Source organism: Protopterus annectens, chromosome 4.part1 (genome assembly GCF_019279795.1).
Source record: "Protopterus annectens isolate FY-2018-M chromosome 4.part1, PAN1.0, whole genome shotgun sequence".
NCBI lineage: Eukaryota > Metazoa > Chordata > Ceratodontiformes > Protopteridae > Protopterus > Protopterus annectens.
This window is the reverse complement of record NC_056734.1, coordinates 305,865,315-305,878,271: the sequence shown is the minus strand read 5'-3', so window position 1 is coordinate 305,878,271 and position 12,957 is coordinate 305,865,315. Positions and strand designations below refer to the sequence as shown.

General features: G+C 42.0%; 1 protein-coding gene across 1 annotated transcript in view; it reads right to left on the bottom strand.

The window, feature by feature from the left end:
• Positions 1 to 12,957, bottom strand: part of LOC122800838 (neurogenic locus Notch protein-like) — a gene marked incomplete in the record, with an annotated part of 809,298 nt that overhangs the window by 77,398 nt on the left and 718,943 nt on the right.

Below are 12,957 nucleotides of genomic sequence, written 5' to 3'. Positions count from 1 at the left end.
ATTCACCCAAACTTAACTAAATAATATATCTACTATAACAAAATGTTACAATAGAAAGGCGACAAAGAAAACAAGCTGACAGTATCAAAGAATCAAGAATTCTGAGTAAGGACACCAAGATATATCTGAGTTTTAAAATTAGAAGTCAGTTGACCCCAATTTTAAAAGTAGAAGTCAAGTGACCCCAACCATAGCATGTGTAACAAAATGACAGCTAAAGATTGTGGCTAAAAGTTAATACTTTAACAGTTATTTAGTAAATTCAGCAGCTGGCAACTTATATTTCTGATTTTTTTTAATTATTTTAATATTGATAAAATTCCATTGCTAGACAAGATTTTCTAAAGTATAGCATGGGACCATTTCATAGGATCATAGAATCATAAGAGGTCACTAGGCTATCGATGACATGGTCATTTCAAGACTAGCCATTTCATCCCAATGTAATGCCATAGATAATCTAGTCAATATGCAGGACTGTAAATAGTAATGACTACCCATGTCCAGGAGGGTTGTGGGCACTATTCCTGTTAAGAATTTGTGGTGACCCATCCACTCACTTTTGAACAATGTCATAGAGGTGCTCTGCTACTCATGAATTGGCAGCCTATTCCAAAGATGTGGCAGTTACCGGAAGACAAATCTGTCCCTCAAGCACATCCTATTCAAGATGTAGGCCATATTTAGTTCTCTGGAATGGCTAGCTCTAGTCCTATTTGATTTGTGAATGTGCAGCAGATTCATTAGGTTTGGGTCGGAGATTACTCTGTTAACCAGGCATAAGTCTCCACTAAGAAGTCTACATGATACAGAGTATAGGGACAGGGGACTTTAGTTGGTCTCTGCAAAGCATGTGCTGGAGTACCTTGATCTCTGAGGTTTCTCTAATTGCTGCAGGTGCTTTGTATGGTAAATGCCAAAAGGGCATTATGCTCAGTTATATATCTCATTAGTGATGAGTATACCGGGGTTAAAACCTCCTTTGCTCTGCCTTTGCTAATCAAGTGTGCTACTTTGGCAGCCTTCCTTACTACAGTAAACACATGGTGGTTAAATTTAAGGTCGCAGTCCACTTGTGATCCCAGATCCCTTACCACTTCATTGGTACATAGGGTATTGTTGTTAATTTGATAGTGTGTAGGGACATTGTTTTTACCAAAAGGAATGATGGTGCATTACTTTGCATTCAGTTTGAGACTGTAACTAAGACACCAGTCGTTGGTCTAAGTAAGACCCTTCTAAAGTATACTGACATAATTTGAGGGATTAAATAATTGCACCCAGTTTGCTGTTGTCTTTAAACTTGGTCAGCCACAACCCCTTAGTTTTGGATTGAACTTCCTAGAAGGATGGCACAGTAGTGTAGTGGTAGCATCATCGCCTCACAGCAAGAAGTTTTCCAGTTTGATTCTTGGCTAGGGTGCCTTCACTGTGGAGTCTGCATGTCCTTCCTGCATTTGTGTGAATTTTCTCTAGGTGCTCCGGTTTCCTCACACGTACAAAGACATGCGCTTGGAGCATTTATCCTCAGGCCTTCACTGAAAATTGGCTTCATTCCAAGTTGGACTTTCCTGGTAAACAAATGCTAAATAAATAAATAAATAAAAATGTACCAAATAGTAGGGAGCCCAGTACTGACCCCTGTGGCACCCCGCAGATGATTGGTCTGCTGGTTGATGTGAAGTCACCCACTTTGATCGTCTATGACCAGTTTGTGAGCCAGTTGGCAACTCATCTTACAACAAAGTTATTTACATTCAGTTTGCTAAAGTTATTGGTACTGCCTGTGTGTGGGATTGTTTCAAAGACTTTTGCCAAGTTAAGGCATGCTTTGTGCACAAATTTTCCCTCGTCGATGGCCCTTGTCACAATTTCGAAGAAATCTACGAAGTTTAACAGGCAGGACCTGTCCCTGACAAAGATGATTTGGGTCGGATCCAAAGTTTGGAGGCCACCTATGTATTTATTTATGAGGGCCATGATGATATGTTAGATAGCCTTACAGATGAGGCTGGCCAGACTTATGGATCTATAATTCCCTGGGTCTCTTGCTAAGCCACCTTTGTGGAGGGGAATAACTGTTGCTGTTCTCCACTCCACAGGAATAAAGTCACTGTTTAGGCTGTGATTGAATAGGGTACTTAATACTGATGCTAGTTCATATTTTAGTTTGTTTAGAAGACAGCCTGGGATGCCATCTGGTCCCATAGAGGATGTGTTTTTTGCCTTAGACAAGACTTTAATGACCTGCTCTTCAGATATGTTGACTTGGGGGGAAGTTGAGGGCAAGGTTTGTGATAAGTTTGAATGGGATAGGAGAGTGACATTTTCACCAAAGTTGTCCGCTAGCAGGTTTGCTATCCCTGTGTGATCATTGAGTGTGATACCATTAGTCACTAGTTCGACACATGTTTGGGTTCTACCTTTTAGGCTACGTACAAAGTTGCAAAATACCTTATGGTTATCCTTTGATGTGATTGCTAGATTTTTCTTTAAGTTATCCTTAGAGGATTTGGCGTGTTGTCTTATTTACCTGTTGAGGCTGAAAAAGGTGTTTTTCCACAGTTGGGACCTCACCTTACTTAGACAGCAACTTTTTGCATTTGTTGTAAAGTTTGTTGATGCTGGATGTCCACCAGGGTGGCTTGTTTATACTTGGGGCTCTGGCTTTTATTCACTCTGGAGCAGCTAAGTCTATACAATTATACAAGTGATTGTACAGGGCTTCAGTGTATGCTTTTTGATGTAGTTATCACACCAGCTGGTAGCATTTGTAGCTTCTCCTAGGTGGGTGTTGTCTGTCTTGGTGAAGTTTTTTAGTCTGACTTTACCCTTTGTGAGGTCTGGTGTTAGTGTTAGTTCAAAGTTGACTGATTTGTGGTCAGATTTGAATAATGAGTGTCTGACATTAGTGGTAGTATATCTGTGTATCATATTCGTGAGGACCAAATCTAGTAAGTTTTTCCTCTTGTCGAGGTTTGAACAATTTGTTCCAGGGCATTTGAGATAACAAAGTAAAGGAACTTTTGCCCAAATGAGTTACGGCTAGAGTAGGTTTCTAGACAATGGTGAAATAATTGAAATACCTCATGAGTGTTTGGCAATATTTGGATTGATTCTAGTTTGGACAAGTAGGCCTCATACACAATATGATTCATGGAGGGGAATCTATAACTAGCTATGACCTGAATGGGGGTCTTACTCACAGTAATCTGAACTTGGAGTAACCCCAAGGAGTTGCCAGTTGAACTTGTCAGGAGGTGAATTTATCTCTAATATAGATAGAAACACAGTCTCCTTTGGTTTTCACATATTCATCTTGTGGTCTGAAGGTCTGGAAGGCATTGTAGCCTTGCAAGGGTGGGTACTCTCTGAAGCCTTGAACCAGGTTTCTTTGACTGTACGGACATCTACATATTCGAGTGGTAGAAGACTTCCAGGGTGTGTAGTTTAGTTTTTGGTTTAAGCTTCTAGTGATTAGCAGCATAACCCTTATTTTGTTTGTTATGACTGGCAATTTTCACATTGGCAATTTTGTTTTCAAGGCCCTGCTTAAAAAAGTCACTATAGGGGAGGCAAAACCCTTTGTCAGCAGCCAAAAGCCTAGTGGTGGCAGGTGCAAACTGACTCTGGCGAAGCACTAAGGTTTGCCTACCATGTCACCCCAGTCTGAAAGAAACTGGATCCCCTTTGAATGACACCAAAAATAAAACCAATTATAGAAATCAGTTGTTTTTTTTTTTTTTTTTTTGTTTATACTATGACATCATTCTAGATGAGGATAATATGCTGCTCAAAGCTAGGGGCATACCTGTCTGGGGCACATCCTCAGACAGTTCAATTATGTCTCTCGTGTTAAAGTCCTGTGAGGTATGTTTCAGGTCGTTCACTCCAACATGAGCTATGACGGAATCATAATGGTGCTTGTTGCTGAGAGACCTAAGTGCTTGTGTGAACTGATGAATCCTGATACCAGACGGGCAGCTGACCATGAATTTCTACTTATCTAACCTGGTGAGTGGGACATCCGTGTGTCTCACTATAGAGTCTCCAATAACAAGAATATTTTGTTTTTGAGTGTTACGCCTTAAGGGCTTGGTAGGTGAGACAGTGGTGTTGCTATGTGCCTTGGGTGTTGTAGAAACTGTGTTAGTTATAGCAGTCTTGTGTTTTGGAGGTCTCTGGTGTTTCAGTAAAATTTTTGAGAGAACCTCCATGTATGTAGGTTTATGTGCTGGATGCATACTATGTGTATGAGTAGTGGTGCTATGTGCATGAGTAGTGGTGGGTGAATTGACAACCTATTCTGCGTTACTTTTTTGAGTCCAAGAGAGCAGGGATTTGAGATTATTGGTGTAGATACATCTCTCGCACTCTGTACTGGGTTGTCAGTGTACATGAAGCAGTTGCTACACTGCCTAAGGAGACCCAGGTTGACCAGGATGACAGGAGAAACAGGGGTAGTCCAACTGTCCATAATGTTAAGTTTGAAGAACTGTTATTACGAAGGGGCTACTTTCTGGACTGATCTAGGAGGTGCTCTGTAGATGGCTATTTATGGTGGGGGTTTTGGCTGGTGGTTTAATAGTTCACAGCTCACTAGCAATACTTCTTAGACCAGAAATGTAATAAAGATGAGAACTCCACTAATGTATTATGGCTCTATCTAAGGGAAAACCTGTTGAAATTATCTGTCTGGCTATGGCACACAATTATGTGAGTGTGTGGTGCTGACCAATGCACAAACAAGCAGAAACCCACTCAAATGCAGGGCTTAAGTACCAAAAGCTAAAAACTTAATAAAATGTAAAAAAAAAAAATCAAAAGAACCAATGAAGGTGGTTACTCCAAGTCCTGGACCAATCACCCTTCACCAGACAGGTTCCAACTAGCACAATTCTCTCACAAGGATGCAGAAAGGCCCCCTCTAATCAAAGATGGCTTGGAAAAATATGCTCAGAAAATAACAGCCACTGCAAACAGACCCAGATGCAGAAAACCTGTATCTGGACTATGTTACAGCTACTAGCTACAGTAATTTAGATGGAAAACACTAAAAAATAGCAGAAAAACAGCAGTGAGACACTAAATAATATTTTAAACAGCTAATAATACAGATAATAGGCACTAAAGAATATTTTAAGCAGCAAACAAATTGGAAATTTAAAACACTGCTTGGTGGGAAAACAGAACAGAACAGATGCTTTGCAAACAGTGAAAATAGCAAAAATGCTTTGCAAACAGTGAAGATAGCAAAAAAGCTTTGCAAACGGTGAAAACAGCAACAGAATATAATTTAACAGACACAGAAAGGCAGAAAATGCAGTACAAACAGTGCAGTTTAGTTCACAGAATTAAAAATGGGTATTAAATAGGCAGTGTACAAAAACAAATGCAATAAATAGTATAATCAAGCAAAAAACAGGCAACTTAAGATTTTTGGGATGCTCAGAAACCTCTAGTCATTTGGTATTTCAGCAAAGAATTGTGGCTGGTACCCCACCTCATTTAAGCTTGGATCAAAGTAGCAGAAACCCACTCAAATGCAAGGCTTAAATACCAGGAGCTAGAAACTTAAAAAGAAAATTAAAAAACTCAAAAGAACCATTGAGGATGCTTACTCCAAGCCCTAGACCAATCATCCTTCACCAGACAGGTTCTAGTAAGCACACTTCTCTCAAAAGGGTGCAGAAGGGCCTCTTCCAAATAAAGATGGTTTGGAAAATGTGCTCAGAATATAACAGCTACTACAAACCAGTCCAGATGCAGCAAACCTGTATCTGGACTGTGCTACAGCTACTAGCTATGCTAATTTAGCTTTTGTGTGTTTTGCTTAGTTGTATTCTAATATTCTATATGTCACCTCCCACTGATCAAGAGGAAACAAAGTGCTCTGCTGATAACCAAGGACATTGTTTTTTCCATTTTTCTTGGAAAATTATATAAAATTCTAAAATTCAGTCTGTCTTTTCTGAGCACTGGACAAAATATGCCTTCCAGACGTTCATGAAAGTTAATCTTTAGTTGCATGTTTGTTAATTAAGTTGGAAGTTTGGTCTGTGGAACCATTTCAGTTATATCCTAGATCAGAGGCAGTACAAAACATAAAATGTTAAATACAAAAGAATAAAGTAATTTGATAGTGAAAGAATGTACAGTGGCACTAAGTAATACAAATAATATAATGGAATAAAACCGTGAATATAGAACCACCATTAACCAGTCAGTACAGACTCGAAACTGATGCTTGACTTTAATGCCAGATCGTTTTTTTTTTGTCTTATATCGACTACTTTTAGAACAGTGTGTTTTACTCAGTGCATTTTGTACTTTATATGTTTTAATTTTGCTTATGTATAGCTGTACAAAAAGTATAATCACATACTGGACTGAAATGATGCTTTACAATCAGTAGTATTAATCTTGTAATATGAACTTATGAAAATTAAGCTTAATTTTTATTATTATTTGGTAGTGAACCTGCCAATGCCTAATTATCATTTTGAGAGTGTTGGTGACTTGGTCACTGCCAAACAATTCTTTAAAAGTCTTGAAGCCATTAAATACAGTCCCCAGGATTCATGAAGCTTGCGCCAGGCGCAGGCGGAATAACACCAAATATGGCCGTCGAGCGATTCAGGTACGATCCAATACCACGTGCACTACTAGCATATGCCAGAACTGCGCAGCCCTCGGCATAGGTATGCTAATCACCCAATGCTCAGTGTCACGCCATGCAAATGAAGGCAGATAGTGATTCATTAAGTGGTGCAGGTGTAGCATAAGCCCACGGAAATGTAAACCAAAAAACACGGTTTACATTTTCCCAAACAGAACATCGGAGCTATGGAAGCGGACCAGACTCATGTATTACAAAGTTAACATATGCCAATGGCAAAATACACAGCCAATGGCATAAGAAAAGATGCACAAAATCTAAAAAACAACATTTAATGTCATGTCCACAGTAACGCACAGTACAACCGCAGGGCATGTGTGCGCAAACTGGAACATAAAGAAATTATATAAAAATGTCATAAAATCGCAATGTAATACAAATCAGGTTTACACCATAATACACAATGGTAGGCATGGAACACCACAACCAAGGTGCAAGGGTTGCTAAGGGCCTGCGACAGTGTGTAGCGTGGTAACTATGAATTAGTAGTCAATGCCATGCAAATGAGGCAGATAATACTGAATCGCAAATGTCCCGCCGGATGAAGGTTGTACCATACGGCGCAGTGCTATAACACCGAGGAGTGGCTCAGAGGAGATACATGACATCAGCAGAGGGGTGTGCCACCATAGCAGTAAGCACATTGGAGCAATGCAAATCTGGCCTGGCCATTGCTAAGCAAAGCTGCAAGACAGGGGTGGGGAGGAAGGTATAGAATAATTTAGTTAAGAGCAGACATGGTGCCCAAAAGCGCATGTGTACGGGGATGAAAACATGCCCAAAACCCAGTAAGCAGATGCACGTGCCACGAACAATAGCAAAAACAGGAAGGTCAGGGGAAGAAAAGAAGGAAATGCCGATGTAGGGTAATTGGAGTACTAATGAGCAATCAATACCAATCAACTCACGGCGGCCAATCGACAGCAGCTAAGTCTGCTTGCAGAAACCTGCAAAACAGGATAGGGGAGGTATTGGAATGCAAAGAAAGGAGGGGAGGCATTGGATCGCAAAGATAGGAGATCTGTCATAGCAGAGCAAAGCAAACCGACAGTAGACCGGCAATAGCACACATTACGCAAGATACGCCAGGTCTAGGAAAGTACAAATAAATGCAGGCTGCTGGATGCATGCCAGAAAATGGTAGGTGGAATGTGCAGAAATGTAAGGGGAAGGTCAAGAGGTAATCCACGGCAGCCATATGTAATTCAACACCAAAGGAACCACAATAGTAGTTCCGGTAGTAAAACACATAAGATACCCTGTAGCTACGATCGTACATACACACCCTATGACATCATCGGTGTTCACAGCACAATAGTATAAAGTGTGAAAGCACCCTACACACACCTGTGTATTCCCAAACACTGCAGCATAGGTGTAAACACATGGGGAACTTTTAAAATGTACATGTTGGGAGCTGCCATAGCTGTGATTCATCAGCATGTGTAAGAGACTGACGGTGTTGTGGAGGATGATGCCGATAACCACCGCAGGCCCCGGAGGAGGAGAAGAGTGTTCAGACCAAGGGTAACCTACCAGGGGCTACATGATCTGGAGATAGTAGAGCATTACAGGGTGGACAGGGACATCTTACAGCAAATAGTGGAGCTGTGCTGGCCACGCCTGAGAACCAGAAACAACAGAGGGGAACCCATCCCAGTGGACACAAAGGTATGTGTAAGCTTGCGAATACTAGCCACAGGTACCTTTCAAAGGCCAACTGGAGATATAATGGGGATCGCACAGGCATCAGCATCCAGGGTACTACACCAGTTCCTGGATGCCATGTTACCACATGCCAATGAGTATATATAATTCCCCCGAACTCAGGAGGAGTTGGCCAGCAATATGCGTCACTTCCACCGTGTGGCACACTACCCGGAGGTACTGGATGCGATAGACTGCACGCACATACAAATCAAGTCACCACCCGGTGAGCATGGTAGGTGCTACATAAACTGCAAGGGATTCCACTCCATCAACTGCCAGGTCATGTGCAATGCCGAGGGCATTGTCATGGATGTGTGTGCTGGCAGCCCTGGAAGCTATCATGACTCCCATATCTGGCATGCCTCACAGCTGTATCAGGTATTTGTCAGGGGGGACATCCCACATGGCCACCTTGTGGGGGATGCTGGCTATGCACTGGAGCCGTGGATGATGACTCCCATCAGAAATTCACACATACCCATGCAAGAACGCCATAATGAGGCACACGCACAAACCAGAATCATCATAGAGCGTGTGTTCGGGATGCTGAAATCATGGTTCCGGTGCTTGGACACATGTGGTGGAGCCTTGCAGTACTCTCCAGGCACGTGTGCCCACATCGTCATAGTATGTGCCATGCTACATAACATGATCCTGCGGAAACAGCTGCAGCAGGGACAAAATGGTGAAGGCCCTCATAGCCCGCCACAATTGCCAAGGCCATCACAGGCACAGAGGGATTCAGACCATGAACACACTGTGCCAGCCCCAGTGGGCAGACGGAGGCATGCCCAATATGCCTATGCCTTGGCAAAGAGGGAACATATAGCACATACTCTGACAGTGTAGGCCCCTATGGACTGACACACCACTCCACCTGCACATGCAGTAAAATGGATGGCACACAAACACGACCACCTGTGAATTGTAATGTATAGGTGGCCCACTGTGTGAATCTTACATAGGTAACCCTCAAACATTGTACACACAACAGCTATTGGAACATGGAATGTCAACACCTGAACAGTATATGCGCCTATCAGCATATTGTGGTGCTGTGTGTATAGGTTCCCAGGTACATCGGTAGGTACACAGCCGATTGTCAGAGGCCATACACCAAATGGGGCAAACAGTGTCCTCTGTCACCACAACATCAAGTAACCAACTGTTGCTTAGCGGAGCAGAGGCAATTGTAGGAGCACATGTGTGTAAGCACTGTTCTGCACACACTCAGCATGGAGTCCCTGCTGCGTTAATGAGGGGCTCCACATAATATAATCATGGATGCTGTGTCAAGACATGGGGTGTACCCATGACAGGTATTTGTCACCCAAGCATGCTCCACCTACGGTCATATGAAGGTGTAGCACAGTATCGTGTGTGCCTCACTGTGATATACTTATCTAATGCCGGAGCACATCCAGTAAACATCACATGGACACACCATTAACTGGACTCATCAATATGTAAACTAACTGAGTTGCCCATGTGAGTGCAGTATGGAGTAACAGCCGTAGTATACTCCACGTACAAAACGACATAACACGTGTAAAAATCTCAGATGGCCATGTGTTAAATGCAGTGACCTTCATGCATGTTCCTGGTCCCACATCCTGCAAGGGATGTAACGTAATCCCGAAGGCACGAGTAATGCATGTCAGATGCAAGTCATCAGATCATATGTGTAGCACACGTTAGCGGGAATATGCATTGCCCACTGCTGGTAAGCGACGTTTAAATATGACTATATGGATATGCGTGAAACAGGGATAAGCTTCTCCAAATATCGCACAGATTACGGTCAATGATGTCCAGAGCAGGTGAAACTAGCATTATTCACCCCTGTACTAATAGTGCCTGCTCTGAAGGGTAAAACGGCCACTGCCAGGAGTAGAACATACAATCATGTATAGAATCACCTAACACTATTGCTAGCCAATATGTACCTATGGTAGGGTTGCCACCTCTTCAAATGACCATTGTGGGACATACATCAGATGTCTGCAGGCCAACACATACACCCGGCCAGTACGAAATTCAGAACTTCACTGTTTTGCCTAGATAAAAGCTCAGTCTTGTAATGTTTACTTACTTATTCTGTTTCTAGAACATATAGGTGGTTCAGATACAGAATAACTGTTTTATGCAACTATTACATAAACTATAGGAAATAAGTATGTTCTAAAATCTCAGGACATTTGTCATGTTTACAAATATTTTGCAGGACACAACTGCCCAAAGAGGGACTGTCCCTCGCAGAGTGGGACAGCTGGTAACACTAACGTACGGCAGGTGTGTAATGTGACAGGTGCAGACACAAATGTGCGGAGTCCAGGAAACAGTATACACCAACAAGTACATATATATATATATATAATACAGATAGAAAGGGTGATAGAATGATATGTGTTGATATATATGGATTCAGTGATATCTGCAAATATATATAGATAGGTCAACGACATTCATAACACCTTGGAGGTACAAATAAATAGGATACCACCAACTATGGAATGTGTAACATACCGACATGTGTAACCATGAGGCTGAAAGACCGAAAGAACAAAGTACCGGAACAGTACAACCACGAGTAATAGTATGATGATATGAAGGGACATTTATTTACCACTGCTGGTGTTGCGATCCACGTAGGTACTGTGTTCAACTGTGTTTGTGAGTGCCATAGTCTGTGTATGTGTGTGTTGAGGGTGCCGTGTGCATCTCCGCGTGACTGTAATGTGTGTGTGTGTGTGTGTCCGCATCAAGTGTCTGTTAGTGCCAACTCGGAGGTAGATCATTACGGTAGGTGTGAGTATAGCTAGCCGCAGGCATAAGGTTACCACCTGTCCCACATTATTAGGGACAGCCCCTCCCTGGGCAGGTGTGTCCTGACATAAAACATTACAAAGGGCAAATGTCCGGGATTGTAGGACAATAAAATGTCCCATATATAATGTAATAGTTGCAGGAAATAGCTATGCCTGTATGTAAGAAACGTAAATGTTACATGCAATATGATAAGTAGCCAAAGTCCCACAATAGGTATGTATTGAGGATAAAAGTATGTGCTAACCTGTGTACTGACTGTGGCTATGTGTTGGCCTGTAAACACCGCGGTGCGTCCCGCAAGTGTCCAACAATGGCCATATTAAAAGTTGGCAACCCATGGCAAAGAGGTTCTGTTACCAACACAACTGCAATGACTGCAAATATCTGGGACAGAAATACATGGGATAGCTGTCATTTAGACATATCCCTTTACATATCGCTGCAATTCCGGAGGTATGGAAGTATCAACCTCACCTGCATACTATATAGAAACCAATTAACAACGGCCCAATGTACAATCCCGTAACATAACTGAGAGCTCTTTAATTAGGGACACAGCCCACACACACATATATATGGAATATGTAGAAATGCAAGCCCCACAAACCTGTATATGCTATGTACACCCACCGACATCCCTCACGCTAGAAACTATAGCAATACAGACTGTAATAACAGCACAAACATCCAGTTAGTCAATTACATCTGCAGAACTGTCAACATACCTTGTGAGAGACACAATTAAAGGCATCATGCAAAATTGTAGCCGTTATATAATGGAACAAATGGCGATGTTACAGGTTTTGTTTGCAATAGTCCATTATCAGACGTTGGGATGACAGGAGCACCCACATGTTGAACCACATACTCTAGCTGTCACACACAATCCACGGGGGACATGAATCCAAAGTATAATTGTCTCTATGCATAGCAGTTGCAATTACAGATAACAAAACACAATACAGGCTGTCTCCCCGAAGGTAGGGCAAATGGTCAACGCCCAAGTGGAGAATTCAATTATACCCCACTGTTGCCACATAATTGGCGAATGGAGTAGCTGCACAGCTGATATGCAAGTAATTAATCACTCAGGAACACCAGTTGGTGGGAGGAAACCACATGTTACAGGTATTGACGTATATAAGGATGACTTGCCAGACATTCAAACCGTATGCTCATACAAAATATCTGTTTAAGCAGTGCGAGAGAGATAGAGACAAAAGTCCGTAATGATAACAAGGTATGTAGAACACTCGGTATGTAAGTTTATCTATAGCATGTTTTTTATTAATTATTTACTGTATGTATAGCCTGGTTTGCATTGATTAAAAGTGTCCGCAATGCATAAAGTGGGAAAAGGTATTTATGTAGTGATGTCTTGCTGAGCATACTAACGCATGTAGAAACTGTGCGCCCAGCAGTGGGCCACAAGGTACACATCACAGACAAAACATGGGATGCTACATGAGGGCTTTAAACAGAACAATTCCATACAACCCGCCGTCAGTGGTAGGGTATGTCCAACAAGTACGTGCCATAACAGGGGATAGTATATGTTGATATACTGTCACAGTAGGCATGTGTATGGGCATATAATGACTATGACATGTCTAAGGTGGCCCTGCTGTGCAAGTATCCTTTGCATTATGGGATACTATGTGAAATATGTGTAATGTATAGTATTGTAGGTAGATTTGTCAGATATTCTACACAGCATAACAGGCATATCATGCATACCA